Below are 14,213 nucleotides of genomic sequence, written 5' to 3' on the forward strand. Positions count from 1 at the left end.
TTCTCCCAGATCTTTGCATAAACACAGACTGCAAATGGAAATAGGCTAATTTACTTCTCAATGAAACTTCTTGTAACTTTCTACAGCTTTGAAAAAGAACATTATTTTTGCAATATAAGATGAGAATTATTAGCAAATATATGGGCAACCTCACATTTAGCTCATTCTGCATTAGCTCGAAAAGAGAAACATACCAGCACAAATCTCTACATCCACATAAGAAGGCCTCAGCCACGCCTTGCTTATTTTAGATTTCACAGACTTTTCATACCTAACTATCTCTAGCTAAACAAATGCCACTCCAATTAGTCCTATAGCTAATGCTTATATCAAGGATCCCAGCATGCTTTTCATCAGAAACATTAACAAAAAGAAAGCTTACAGTAGAGTTTTTTCAAAAAGGAAATTAGGAAAGCAATAAAAACATTCCTCTTCACCAAACTCCCCTGCCCATGACTGATGAATTACAAAGAAATGTATACAATACACCAATACACTTCCCCCTCCGTATTTGCGGTGGTTAGGGGCAGAGCCGGCCCGCAAATATTAAAATCTGTGAATAATATTCGGGCCGGTTCTGCCCCTAACCCCTGCATCCCCCCAGCTATTTTAAGCCCTTTAGCCTCCCGTTAAGCCTTACCTGGTGGTCTAGCGGGTTTTCAGGGCAGGAGCGATCTTTGCACGCTCCTGCCCCGTGCAGATCGCTCACAGGAAATGGCTGCCTTGAGTTCCTGTCGTCTTTTGAGCCATTTCCTATGAGCGATCTGCATGGGGCAGGGGCATGGGAAGATCGCTCCTGCCCCAAAAACCCGCTAGACCACCAGGTAAGGCTTAAGGGGGGGGGCTTTCAGGGTTTAAAATAGCCCAAAAAATGAAAAAGCATTTTTTGTTTTAAATCTGCAAATAATTGAATCCGTAGATACGGAAACCGCAAATACAGAAGGGGAAGTGTATTGGTACCGGATCACAGTATGTGTCACATTAGGAAAACTTGTATTGGATACCTTGCACTGCAAGGATAACTATGGCAAATTGTAACCTGTAAATTGTATATAATGTACATTAATATTAGACCTCTAGTAATGTCAAGTTAGGATGAAAACTTGTATCATAAACTTGTACTGAAATTACAGCAAATTTAGGGCTCCTTTTACTAAGGTGCGCTAGCATTTTTAGCGCACGCAGGATATCACCATGCACTACACGGCTAGAACTAATGCCAGCTCAATGCTGGCGTTAAGGTCTAGCGCGCGCGCTATTCCGCACGTTAATGCCCTAACACACCTTAGTAAAAGGAGCCCATAGTGCAAATTGTAACTTCTTAACTGTATATTATGTGTTTAACCTATATAATGAGTGCAACCTGTTCTGAGCTCTTTGAGGAAGATGAGATAGAAAACTAATTAAATAAATAAATCCAGCAAAAGCAAGACATTAAAATAGTCAAACACTTTGACAGACTAGTAACTAAAGCAGTTTTGACAAGATCCTTGGAGCGGCTGGGGCACGGGCAGTGTGTCTGGGAGGGAATGCATGGATGGGAGAACATCACAGAGGAGGAGACATAGGCATCCTGGGACTGTCTGCCAAGTCTCTTCCCTGAAGAAGCCCTTTCTGGAAACGTCAATCGCTCCTCCTAAACTTACTTGCTCCACTTCATCACTGACGCTGAAACCGTAGATTGAAGACAAAGTTTTATTTTATTTTTCTTTCCAGCTTATGATTTATCTTTAATCTTATCTATTGTTTTGCCTTTTGTCTTTGTTTTGTTCTATTTCTATCATTTAAATTTCTCCAGAATTCTACTGTTCAACGGCTCCCCCTTCTGCTTCTATTCCTTTCTCTCCTCTCTTCTACCTTCCAAAGTATTTAGATCAACGCTGTCTTGTTAAAATGTTTATTTTATTTTTATTTTTCCTCTAACTCTACTTTTCACTTCTCTATTACCCTCCAGGTACTTTAGTTAGATTGTGAGCCTTCGGGACAGTAAGGGAATTTTCCAAGTACCTTTCTTATTTCTAATCTTAATGTATATTTTCTGTAAACTGCTTAGAACCTAACGGATGTAGCGGTATATAAGAAATAAATTACATTACATTACATTCAGCACTACAACATGCAATGGGGCTCATTTTCAAAAAAGGACGGCATAAAAGGTACTTGATGCCTGGTCAAGACTGACCAAGCGGGCATTTTTGAAACTGAGTTTCTAGATATCTTTCCCTCTTTCTGGTCGTTTTGTCTCTAGTGTGTCTAAATCATAAGGGCACGCTTGGCACTTGGACCTTTTACAGTTAATCAATCATTTTACAAAATGACCGGAGTACAATTTGACATTTTGGGCTACACTTTTTTTTTTTTTTTTTTGGGGGGGGGTGTGCAGACTGTTTCCCCCTTTTACAAAAGCGCGGAAGAGGTTTTTAGCGCCGGCATGCTGAATGCTCTGCACTGCTCCGACAGTCATAGGGCTCCTTTTACAAAGGTGCGTTAGGGCCTTAACGCGTGGAATAGCGCGCTAATCCGGTGCGTGCGTTTAACCCTTTCAGGACCATACAGATCGTAGGGCAATTTTTGTGGTTTTGACAACATTTTTATGGTAAAAAGGGCTTGCAGATGCCAAAAAATTGATTTTTTTTGTGAAATATCATTATTTTTATTTAAAAAATCACACTTCTGGCTTATGGACAGTGTGGCAAGTGAATCTTCTCGTCAATCTGGCAACGACGCTAATGAATGAATGTCGGAACCAGTTTGTTTACATAAAGGCAGTATCATATGGAATCCGTACATATCAAATTTAGAACTGTAGACTATCCCAATCAAAATTGATAGGATTTTAAAGTTATGGGACAAATATGTCCCTTGGTCCTGAAAGGGTTAAAACGCTAGCGCACCTTTGTAAAAGGAGCCCCTAGAGGTCCTTTGAGCTGCAATTGGCTGAGGCACTGACAGAAAGAGTGCGATTTGGCCAAGACAGTGATGGCTGCTTTCTGGGACCTTTGCTCAGTTACTGGGGGGGGGACAGAATGCAGACACGTTGAATTCAAGTATTCCAGAAGGATCTAGAAAGAGGATTCCCTCGCTAACAACTACGAATGAGCCTTGCAAAATGTTCCTGCGCTGAATTGGGTGCAGGAAACTTTGCAGCAGGTCTGGGAGCGCGAGCGAGGCCTCTCTGGTGCCCCCCTTCCCCCCCATCCAGTACCTCACACGAGGCAGGAGCGAAGCCCACTCGCTCCTGCCTCCGCTGCCGTCATCTTCAAAATGGCGGCGCCCTGTCCGGCGCGGTGCGTGCCGGGATACGCCCCGCCTCGCGCCGCCCTCTGGCTTCCCAGCATGCAGCGCGCGGGAGCGCGGCGCCGCCATTTTCCAGAGAGCGCTGCCAGGAGACGGACGCGTCGCTGCCGCCCGGTGGGTAAAGGAACGAAAACAGGTCGACGGGTGGCTGTTCTCCCCCCCCCCGCCCCCCCATATCGCTCCTGGGGGAAGATGCCGCCGTCGGTTGGGCCTTTGCTTCCCGTTTCCCTCTTCGCTTCTGCATTTGGCGGGAAGCGGCGCCATCTTTGAAACGCCGTTTATCAAAGATATATCTAGACGGTTAACAATTCTCAATGTTGTTGTTTTTTAAAAACGGAAATTTAAAAGCGAGAGGCTGGAACTGGTAAGAGACGGAGGGGTTGGCCTCAAAAGAAGCGCTTTAATTTCATTGCAATGGGAGACATCGGAAGGCTGAGGGGGGTTGAAGACGCCCCCTCGGAGGCCACCCTGAGCAGCTTTAGGCCTTAAAAATCCCCCCGTCCTTCAAACCCCTCTTTATTAGTAGCAAATAGATAAATAGTAAAATCAAGTCAGCTTTCCTTTTGCTAAAATAAGAGAATCATCCAGATGGACGTCTAATGGCCCCTATCATTGTAGAATATGACGGCAGAAAAGGGCCGACGGCCCAAGAAACTATCCCCCATCATACCTCTGTAGCGACCCCACATGTTTCTCCCATCGTCTAGCCTCGACTACCTGACCTGGAAGACCATTCCATCTCTCAATCGCCCTCTCGTAAAGAAGTATTTCCTGGTGTCCCCATGAAATCTTCCTCCACTAAGTTTTAAGGGACCGGTAAGAGTGAAGATTTCCTCCTCCCCCCCCCCCCCTCGATTTTAGATTCCTGACTGCCAGTAGTCATTGAGCTAGACCAGGGATCTCAAAGTCCCTCCTCCAGGGCCGCAATCCAGTCGGGTTTTCAGGATTTCCCCAATGAATATGCATTGAAAGCAGTGCATGCACATAGATCTCATGCAGATTCATTGGGGAAATCCTGAAAATCCGACTGGACTGCGGCCCTCAAGGAAGGGACTTTGACACCCCTGAACTTAGACCCACTTGTCTGGATGTTGGCAGCATTGTGCACAGTGATGAATTGGTTTCAGGGTTTTTTTGAAAAAAAAGATCCTATAGAGTGGTGAGTGATAGAGATTACTCCCATTTCTGGAGTAATCCCTCAGGGGTACCTCAAGGCTCCCCATTATCACCCACGCTATTTAATATACACATTTCATCTCTAGGCCATTTACTGCAGAAGCTAAATTTAATCTTTTACATATATGCTGGTGATATTTCCATTTTAATTCCTTTGAATAACATAAGGAAAGAAATTTTAGAACAAATTGCTTATATTATGTCTGAACTAGTCATTAAGCCCGTTACATAAACGGGTGCTAGAATATATGCATGTTTGTCTTTCTGCCTCTTTCCCTCCCACTCTCTCCCTGGCCCCCTTTCTCTGTCTTTCTGTCCCTCTCCCTGTGTCTTTCCTCTAGGTATTTCCCTTCCCCTCCAAGTCCCTGTGCAGCAGTATCAGCATTTTCCCCCACCCCCCATCCCTACTCTTAGCACGATGTGGCCTGCTCCTTTTGGCCCCTCCCCCTTCCCTCCCGCGGTGTAGCCTGCTCCAAGGGGCCCCCTTCCCTTATCGTGTTTCCTGCAGGCAGGCCCAGCTTCTCCCTGCACGTACCGGGTTTTTTTCTGTTTCCCTCCCTCGCGTGGCTGCCTACCTGGTCCCACTGAGCAGCTCGCAGCTGGAGTTTCTTTCGGCGCTTCCCTGCCCGGTCCGTAGTCTGGCCTGCTCTGGGCGAGTGTCGCAGGGCTCTTCTCGATCCCCACCAGCGTCGGAACCCTTCTCCGACGCTGGTGCGGCTCATGAGAGGAGCCGACACGGAGAGCAGGGAGTCCAATGCTGGCGGCTGGGAAGCAGTAAGGCTGGGGACTCGCGCATGCGCACTCCTGCGGCCACAGACCTTCATCTTACAGATCAGAGATCACGAAGCACACAGTTGAGTGCGCATGCGCGGCTAAGGGTTTTATATATAGAAGATAGATTAGAACAATGGACAACCAATTTTAAACTAAAATTGAATACAGCAAAGACAAAAATATTTTTAGCAAGTCCAAATGACAAAATAACCAAGACATCGCTTCACCTGAATGGTCATGACTCCAATTTTAAAATCTATAAAAATATTGGGAGTCACATTAGCCTCCCATTTAACTTTGGTAGAGCACACAAATTTGGTGGTGAAAAAGTGCTTTTTATATTATGGAAGTTAAAGACCATAAAAATTATTTTGAGATCTTAGCTTTTAGACTATTGGTGCAGGCGTTGGTATTATCCATATTGGACTACTGTAATATTGTCTATTTGGGTGCACCAAAGAAAGTTGTGAAAAAATTAAGAATAGTGCACAACACGGCTGTTCGTCTGATATTCAGACTGAAGAAAAGTGATCATATCAGTCCTTATTACCGATCACTGCACTGGTTGTCAGTGGAGGCACGAGTAATGTTTAAATTCTCATGCCTCAATTCAGTTTGGGGATTGGCACCTACATACCTGCTATCTCATTTTGTGTGTTATAACCCTGTGCTTAACCAGGAACTGCAACCTATTTGCTTACTCGAAGATTTTAGGCTGTAAACTCAGGTCTTATTTAGATAGGATGCTTGCTTTTCAAGTAAGCAAACAATAGTCCTGGTTGGGTAATTATTTCAGCGGAGCCATGTTGTCCTATGGCACTTTTAGAAAAGAAATCAAGACAATATTTGATAAATTCATCTCTTAATCTGTGCTTTTATCTTATTTTTTAAACATTAATCTTATCCTATTAATTTTAAGTTTTTAATGTTCAAGTTTATTAAAGTTTTTGATTAATCGCTTAATCATACTTCAAAGCGATGAACATACATAAAAAAACAATTAAAATTACAATATTAAAAGTAATACATTATTTAAACATAAACATTAAAATAAACTAGACTATATACAAACTTAACAAACAAGAACAAAAAGGCAAGGGGGATTTGAAGTACAAATTATTATAGAAAAGGAAGTCAGGTAAAAACACAAGGTTAGGAATTTAAGATGGATGGCCAAATACAACATTATTAATAAATTCAAGATTAAGAATTATTGCTCAAAAGCATCTTTGAAGAGAAATGTTTTTAAATTAGTCTTAAATTTATCAATATTCTGTTCTTCTCTTAAATAAATTGGAAGAGAATTCCAGATTTGTGGGGCAGTAACAGAAAAGATAAATTGTTGTCTAGTGTTGATGATCTTGAGAGAAGGAATTGTCAATAAATGTTGTTCGTTTGACCGCAATGTTCTGTTTGAGGAGTAAGGAATCAGTGATTTAAAAATAAATGCGGGTGTTTTAAAAAGTATTGATTTAAAAGTGAGTAGGCATAGTTTATAAGTTATTCTATGAGATACCGGAAGCCAATGAGCGTTCTTAAGAAGTGGTGTTGCGTGATCAAATTTTTTTGTTTTTGTTATAAGTTTGATAGAAGTATTTTGTATGATTTGTAGACGTCTAATTTCACTTTGTGCAATTCCTTTAAAAAGGGCGTTACAGGCTGTATTCATTTTATTATTTTGTATTTCACTGATTGTCCAGTTTTTCTCTTTTGTGGAAACCGCCTAGAATTAAGGTGGTATCTAATATAATAAAACGCTAGCCGCGCATGTGCACTCCATCTGCGTGTTCTGTTTTCCATGCGCTGTAGGGCACCGCAGGTAGGAGCGTGCATGTGAGCGAAGCTCTCTCTCCCTCCCGAGGCGGATGTCGGCCTCAGCGGCTGCAGGCTGCGTCAGCTGAGCCCGGACGGCATTTAAAAATAAGAGGCAAGTTTTTAAAGTCCTGAAAAGCCATCGGCCGTGAAGTATGCAGGCGGCATACTTCACGGCCGAAGGCTTTTCAAACCACCGCCACTGTACCTTTTAAAACCCTCCACCCCCCCACCCCCCCTCCAGCTTTGTGGTTAAGGCCTGGCTTCTTCGGGCAGCAGCAGCATTTAAAATTCGCTGCTGTTCCTAGCTTCAGGCCTTCCTCTGGTGGGTCCTGCCTACTTCATGGTTTCATGAAGACAGGACCCGTCAGAGAGGAAGACCTGAAGCCGGCAACAGCAGTTAATTATAAATGCTGCTGCCCGATGAAGTTGAAGGAGGAAAGGGAGCAGAGAGGGAGAGAATGGTAGGGCATGGAGGTAAGGAGGAAGGTATTGGGGGGAGGAAAATGCTGCACAGTGAAGTGGGGTGGGAGGGAAATGCTGCAGTACAGGGAAATGGAGGGGCAGAAAAAGGAAGGGAGGCGTACTGCTGGGCAGGGGGAGCAGGAAAAAGGGGTTGATGGACAGGGGAAGAGGTGTTGATGGACGGGGAAATGGAGGGGCAGAAAAATGAAGGCAGGCCTGCTGGACAGGGGGAGCAGGAAGGAGGTGATGATGGACAGGGGGGGAGGTATAACAAAGGGAGAAGGGCTGCTGCTGGATAAGGTGAGCAGTGATGGGGTGGTGGAGGACACAGGGGAGGTAAAAGGAAGGGAGAATGGACAGGGGGAGCAGGCAAAGGGTGGTGGTGGACAGCCAAGGAAAAAAGAAAGAAATACAGAAAGCGGCTAAGAAGAGAGAAAAAAATAAAGGCAGACACACACACACATATTCTAGCACCCGTTAATGTAACGGGCTATAAGGCTAGTAGAAAAATAAAGTGTCATATTTAGCTACTTGTAAAATTGAGAATTGGTCAAAAGGGTTAATTTTTGGTAGTCCAGCATAACAATTTGTTCTAGTTGCAATGATGCTAGTATGAGCATCATGGATACAAAAAAGCTCACCTGAAAATATTGCTCAAAGTGTGTGTGTTGCAACAGATTTTGACCAGTTTATCAACTATGTCTGAGCGTCTGGATTTGGAGGTTCTGATCTTCACTTTTTCAGCCAGCTTCTCTCTGCCCTCTTTATGGCTGGTGTTCTGTCTAGTATTTATGCAGACTGTAAATTATTAAATATAATGGTATACTAATGTTTCAGCTTTGTAAATTAAAATTTGTCCACCTGTGATCAATTCATTATTGGAAGACTTGGATAGTTGCTGCCTCTAACTCACAATCTGAGAATTTAACCCCCCCCCCTTTTTTTTTTTTAACAAATACGCAGAAGGGGTTTTTAGTGCCTGCTAGCGTACTGAATGCTCTGCGTGGCTCCGATGCTCATTGGCACTCTGACCGTTTGATCAGTGCAGAACATTCAGCACGCTGAGTGGGACTAAAAACCTTTGCGCTTTTGTAAAAAGGGGGGGGAGGGTTAATGTTCAGCTCTTTCTTTTGAATAATTGATCCTTGCTCAGCTGGACTATTGAGCCAGCATAACTTGTGCTGTAATATTCTGCTTATGACCTGTGATAACTCATTGCCTATGTAATGTCTGATTTGGGGTTGAGGTAGTTCTATATGATTAAGTGCCAGTATAAAATTTCTTGTACATTTTATCTTCAGATGCTTCCATGACTGTTTCTGATGACCTTATCTTAAGGTAAGCATAAAAAGGCTTCTGAGGACATTTAGGTTCTTGAACACAGCTGTGAAAGATATTGGTTTAATCTCTTCTAGGAGTGTGACTAGTCCCAAGCCAGTGATGATAGCTTTTCATTTCTGACACCTCGTCTGAAAGTGCAAGCACAGCACCTGATTACATTATATAACTGAGGCTTGGGAAGATTAAATAAATTTAAAATTTTTATTCATGAGTGTGCTGAGAGGTAATTCAGCAGCGGCACATCAGGAAATAGATGCTAGAAAATTGAATAATTGTCCTGTTTTTGTGTATAGTACAGGTAGTAATTCTGTTTTGTTTTTCTCTTTTAGGATGAAATCGGTTAATACACAGGTCAACACATCATTTTCATCAGAGTTAATGTTGGGTGAGTTTTGTATTTTTCATGCTGATTTCAAATCTGTGTTTAGTTTTTCACTAGTACATCACAACAACTGATCTCTAGAACTGTCACTAATTACTAACTTTGTTAGTTCTACTTAATTTGTAGCATTTTTAATAATTGTAAACCGCATAGAACTTCATGGTCCTGCAGTATATAAACTGTTATTACTTATCTTAGTTGGTATGCAAAACGCAGCTTAGGGGTACATTTTCCGATATAGCTCTATGTTTCGCCCGAAGGCTGCTTCAAGGAACTCCCCCTGCTGATTGGATGAACTAAGATTAACATACCCGTCGGAAGGTGTTTCCCTGCTGATTGCGTATATGAAGCCTGATGCCATTAGTCTGTTTGAGTGGGATACAAAAAGAAAAACGCCGCCACCATATTTCTGTTGTAAGCCTGATAACCTGGGTTACATTGCGCCGGCACATAAAAAGGTAAAAAACTAGCAGTATTAAATAATAGTATATACCTATATTATCCCAGGACAAGCAGGCAGCATATTCTCAACATGTGGGTGACGTCATCCACGGAGCCCCGTTGCGGACTGCTTTTCAAGCAAACTTGATTGAAGATCTCAAAGTTTGCTAGTGCTGTCCACGCATGCGTGTGCCTTCCTGCTCCACTAGAGGGCGCATCCCCTCCTTGTGGTCTACAGTTTTTAGTTTTCTGTGGAGCCAGAAAACCCTGTCTCTCTTCTCTGCGTTTCTCTAAGTGCCTTTCTAGCACCGCGGCTTCTTTGTTTTTATTGGGAGTCGCTGTGCGCTTTGTTAACTTGTTTTTCTACTTGCTTGTATATTTTTTTCTTTTCATCTCGGTGACCGGGGGCTCCCGGTTCGCCGTGGACGCTTGGCCTCGTGTGGCTGCGGCCGTCTGACTAACTTATGTCCCGGCCCCTTACCGGGTTTAAAAAGTGCTCCCAGTGCGGTAGGGTTATCTCAATTACTGACCCGCACCACTGGTGTATTTTGTGTCTGGGTGCTGATCACCCGACGGACTCCTGTCCCCTTTGTGCCACGCTTCAACCTAGGGCTCTTCGGCGGCGCAGGGCCAGGATTGCGGAGCTCTTCACTATGGAGGCTGGTCCTGCTTCGACCTTGGTCTCGACGTCGGCCTTGAAGACCTCGGTCCCGGGAAAGTCTCCCTCGACCTCGAAGACCTCAGCTCCGGGTAAGTCTCCTCTTCTTCCTCCAGGTTCAGGTCAGCTATTTGTAGTGGGAGTTCCTTGAAGCAGCCTTCGGGCGAAACATAGAGCTATGTCGGAAAATGTACCCCTTAGCCGTGTTTTTCATACCAACTAAGGTAAGTACTCTGTTGGGAATAAAAAAAAAAATATATATATATATATATATAAATTAAAAAATATCTATCTGATATTTGCACTTTAAATCTGAAGACCAATGACGATTTGGAGTGTGTATAGTCTGCAGGTATACTACATGCTTTACTACATGCAGCAACACCACTGATAATTTATTTGTATGCCGCCATACCAGGGAAGTTATAAGCGGCTCACAACAGAGGAAACAATACAAGCAATTCCATCAAAAATATCCTGGTGAAATACAACAAGGTGCTACATACATAATTTTGCCTATCGGACTAACTATGCCTAAAAGAAGAGGAAGGGCGGTGGCCCGAATGCCGGAGCCTACCTTGATACGACAGGGAGCGATTACCGGCTTCTTCTCATTTTCGCCTTGGGGCATTCCTGCTTTGTCCGATGCGAGGGAAGCATTGGACTTAGGGAGCGAAATCTCGCTCAGCCCCGCAGGACCAGCGCCTTCAAAACCGGGGGAAAGGGGAATGCAAGCAGCTTCGCAAAAAGCGGAAGTTACACTGCCTGCAGAGCTATCGGGTTTGCTGCCTCCCCAAGACTCCAGGGCCTTACTGCTACACTGAAGGAGGCATTAGGAATCTCAGCAGTGTGAGGGGAACTGCCATCTCTTCAACCCCTCGAGAAACCTACTTAAATTACATTGAAATCCATTTGGATAGCATTGGACTCCCTCCATAAGGTATGTCTAGGAATCATACCACTTGTGCAGAATCAAAATGTGAGAATGCAGAAGTTTGAAGAGGACTTGAAAGTTCAAGGGGAGAAAGTTAAAACTTCGGAAAATTCAGTACAAGCAGTTCAGTCTACTTGTACATCAATTGTTCAGGACAAATTGATGCTAAGAACATAAGAACTGCCATCTCCGGATCAGACCTTCGGTCCATCAGGTTCAGGCGATCCGCACACGTGGAGGTCCAGCCAGGTGTACACCTGGCGTCATTTTAGTCACCCTCTATGCCTCTCGTAAGGAGATGTGCATCTAGTTTGCTTTTAAATCCTAGAACGTTGGATTCCGCAATAACCTCCTCTGGGAGAGCATTCCAGGTGTCCACTCGTTACGTGAAGCAGAACTTCTTGATATTTGTCCTGGACTTGTCCTCCCTTAGGAAAATGGAAAATATGGAGAATTATACTAAAAAGCTGAATTTAAGAATTTTGAATTTCCCAAAAACACTAACAATGTCCCCAAAAGACTTGTTCTATAAATTTTTTAACTACCCTGATAATGGACTTCCACCTCTACATAAAATATTCTTCATACCTATTTCTGTTAAAAAAAACCTTCATCTTCAGGCATCAATCAACCTAAGGAAGATTTGTTAAGTCCTATTGATATATCTAGAATATTGGAGACCTCGGAAGATGAAATGGTAGTTCGTACAAAACTTCTGGTGACATTTGTTTTCTTAAAGGACAAGGAAGCGCTACTTCGCCTATTTTTTAGGCACAAAGAAGTCTCCTTTATGGGTGGAAAGATTTCTTTATTCTCAGATGTCTCTAGAACAACACAAACAAGAAGGAAAAGATTCCTAGAATTGAAAGATAATGTTAAGTCGTTGGGAGCGAAATTTCAATTGCGTTATCCCTGTAAATATGTAATTTACCTGGATCAGAGTAATTATGTTTTTTATGAACATTCCCAATTGCAGGGTTTTTGTTTTTTGGAAGGGAAAGGAGTGGCAATGCAAAGTCCTAATTGATTCCAATTTACTGGTCTGAAGTAAGAAAGTAGATGAGCTACTTATGTGATTTCTGTTAATTTTAATAACTTGATTTTCCATTCCCAGTGGTATTTGAATTTGTTTCTCCCTTTAATGAAGACTATTCAAAAGTTTATATGTATTTAATTTGTAAATGAGATATTTTTCTTTTCTTATGAATTGGGAGAACTTTTGTTTTGTTCAATGAACTTATAATGTTGAAATTACGATAAATGCTTAAATAAATAAAAAAGAGAGATAAAAAGTGATAAACATAATGAAGTTAAGAGAAAAATGTTAAGATATCAACTTATTAAATAAATAAATAATTTCCTAAAATCTAAATAAGAAGCTTCTAACATCATTTTACCGAGCTAAGTATTCAATTTGGCAGCCTGAAAAGAAAAGGTTCTATCGAGGAACTTCTTATAATGGCAAGATTTTACAGAGGGATATGTAAATAACTGCGCTCTCCATGTGTTTTTATTAGAATGACTCCATGAAAAGTGAGAATGTAAGTAACCCGATGACAGACCAAACACTACTTTATAACAGATGTATGAAAACTTGATTGAGATTTTTTTTTAATGAAAAATGACTGCTTGAGGTATTTTCTATATGAATAAGCTGATAGTTGTTTAACCTCAAAACAATTTGCTGAAAAAGTATATGCCTACATATTGCTGTATAAATACAAGAGGAAAGCATTCCACGTATTGAAAAAATTATTTTTTTTCCCATTTGGATTGTATAACACATCGTCATGCCATATTATTTCAAGGAAAACAAAATATTGTAATAAAGTGGTGTTATTCTGGTCCTAAAGTATGTTTTTCACCAAGGGGTCAAACTGACCCCATGGTACCAAGAATGTTGACTTTTTTCATGTCTTTATCATGCCAAGACATTGTACTAATCATCCAGATAGTTTGTTACATTTGGGTTATTCCATGTCAAGTGATCAAGGGCTCCCTGCATGACCATCACGGATTTTGATAAAACTTTATGCACAAAGTCCCACATGTATCAAACGAACTTTGGTAAAGTTTTAGTTTCGCCTGTGGAATATTCGTGGAGATAATAGCCATTTGTTTGACCCCATACTGCAATGACATACAGTACGACCGTGACATTCTGACAACTTTGAGACACAATATCTCACGAGCTATGTTTCCAAAAAAACTGAAACTTAGCTACCCTGCACAACTTTTGGAGCTCTATTCAGTGCTACCAATAATAATTTTTGTCGAGCACTGAGTGAATGGCTGAATTACAGTAAACTTGGCCGAAAAAATTAGTGCTCCAAAAAAAGTCAAAGTTTGACATTACTTAGCTCCCACAATAATTGAGTAATAAATGCGAAATTTGGCGCATAATGTCTCAGTACAACGTTGTTTTCAAAAGTACAATTTCAACCTCCAAGCTCTTTCCATTAGTTTACAAATTAAGTGTAAAGTTGCTATTTTGTGTAAAAAGGCCAAAAATAGGGTATTTTCAGCCTGCTTTTACAGAAAAATATCTTTCAGAAACTCTTTCAAATCAGTCTCATTAGAAAGAGCATATTTCAAACCCCCTAGAAAAGTGGGCTTCATTTTTCAATGCAGGTTAACAATGCCCGAAAAAGAGGGACAAAGTTGGGAGATGTCACCATGGCAACGGCCTACGTTTCAACTTACAATTATGTCACTTTTCACACTGTTTTTCCCTGTTTATTTTTACTCAAGCTTTGGGTACAATTATAGTGTTCTTAATTAATGATTATTCCTAACTAGAAATTGAGGTGATAATTTTGTTGCATGCAGATCACAAATTACAACTTGTTTTCTTTTTCAGATCCACATTATTATTAATTCAGTTTAAAATGGATGCCAACGAATCGACTAATAATAATCCTTTTCTGCCAGAC

General features: G+C 41.8%; 1 protein-coding gene, 1 long non-coding RNA gene and 1 other non-coding gene across 5 annotated transcripts in view; 2 read left to right on the forward strand and 1 right to left on the reverse strand.

The window, feature by feature from the left end:
• Positions 1-3,301, reverse strand: part of TRAF7 (TNF receptor associated factor 7) — an 83,703-nt gene extending 80,402 nt beyond the window's left edge. The window contains exon 1 of one of the 2 annotated variants that reach the window (XM_033914148.1): positions 3,206-3,301. The gene's annotated coding sequence lies outside the window, so the exon portion shown is untranslated. The remainder of the gene's footprint in view (positions 1-3,205) is intronic. The other variant, XM_033914149.1, reaches the window with a different exon arrangement.
• A 1-nt stretch (position 3,302) lies between these two features.
• On the forward strand, positions 3,303-13,300 carry LOC117345465. 2 transcript variants are annotated; one of them, XR_004536439.1, is made up of 4 exons: positions 3,303-3,411; positions 8,826-8,862; positions 9,195-9,250; positions 12,798-13,300. It is a non-coding gene; the product is annotated as an uncharacterized LOC117345465 (long non-coding RNA). The 2 variants fall into 2 exon arrangements; XR_004536438.1 differs by lacking the exon at positions 3,303-3,411 and adding an exon at positions 3,527-4,113.
• On the forward strand, positions 8,957-9,040 carry LOC117345903. Its single transcript, XR_004536528.1, has one exon. It is a non-coding gene; the product is annotated as a small nucleolar RNA SNORD60 (small nucleolar RNA).
• Positions 13,301-14,213: the final 913 nt, after the last annotated feature.

Source organism: Geotrypetes seraphini, chromosome 11 (assembly GCF_902459505.1).
Source record: "Geotrypetes seraphini chromosome 11, aGeoSer1.1, whole genome shotgun sequence".
Lineage (NCBI taxonomy): Eukaryota > Metazoa > Chordata > Amphibia > Gymnophiona > Dermophiidae > Geotrypetes > Geotrypetes seraphini.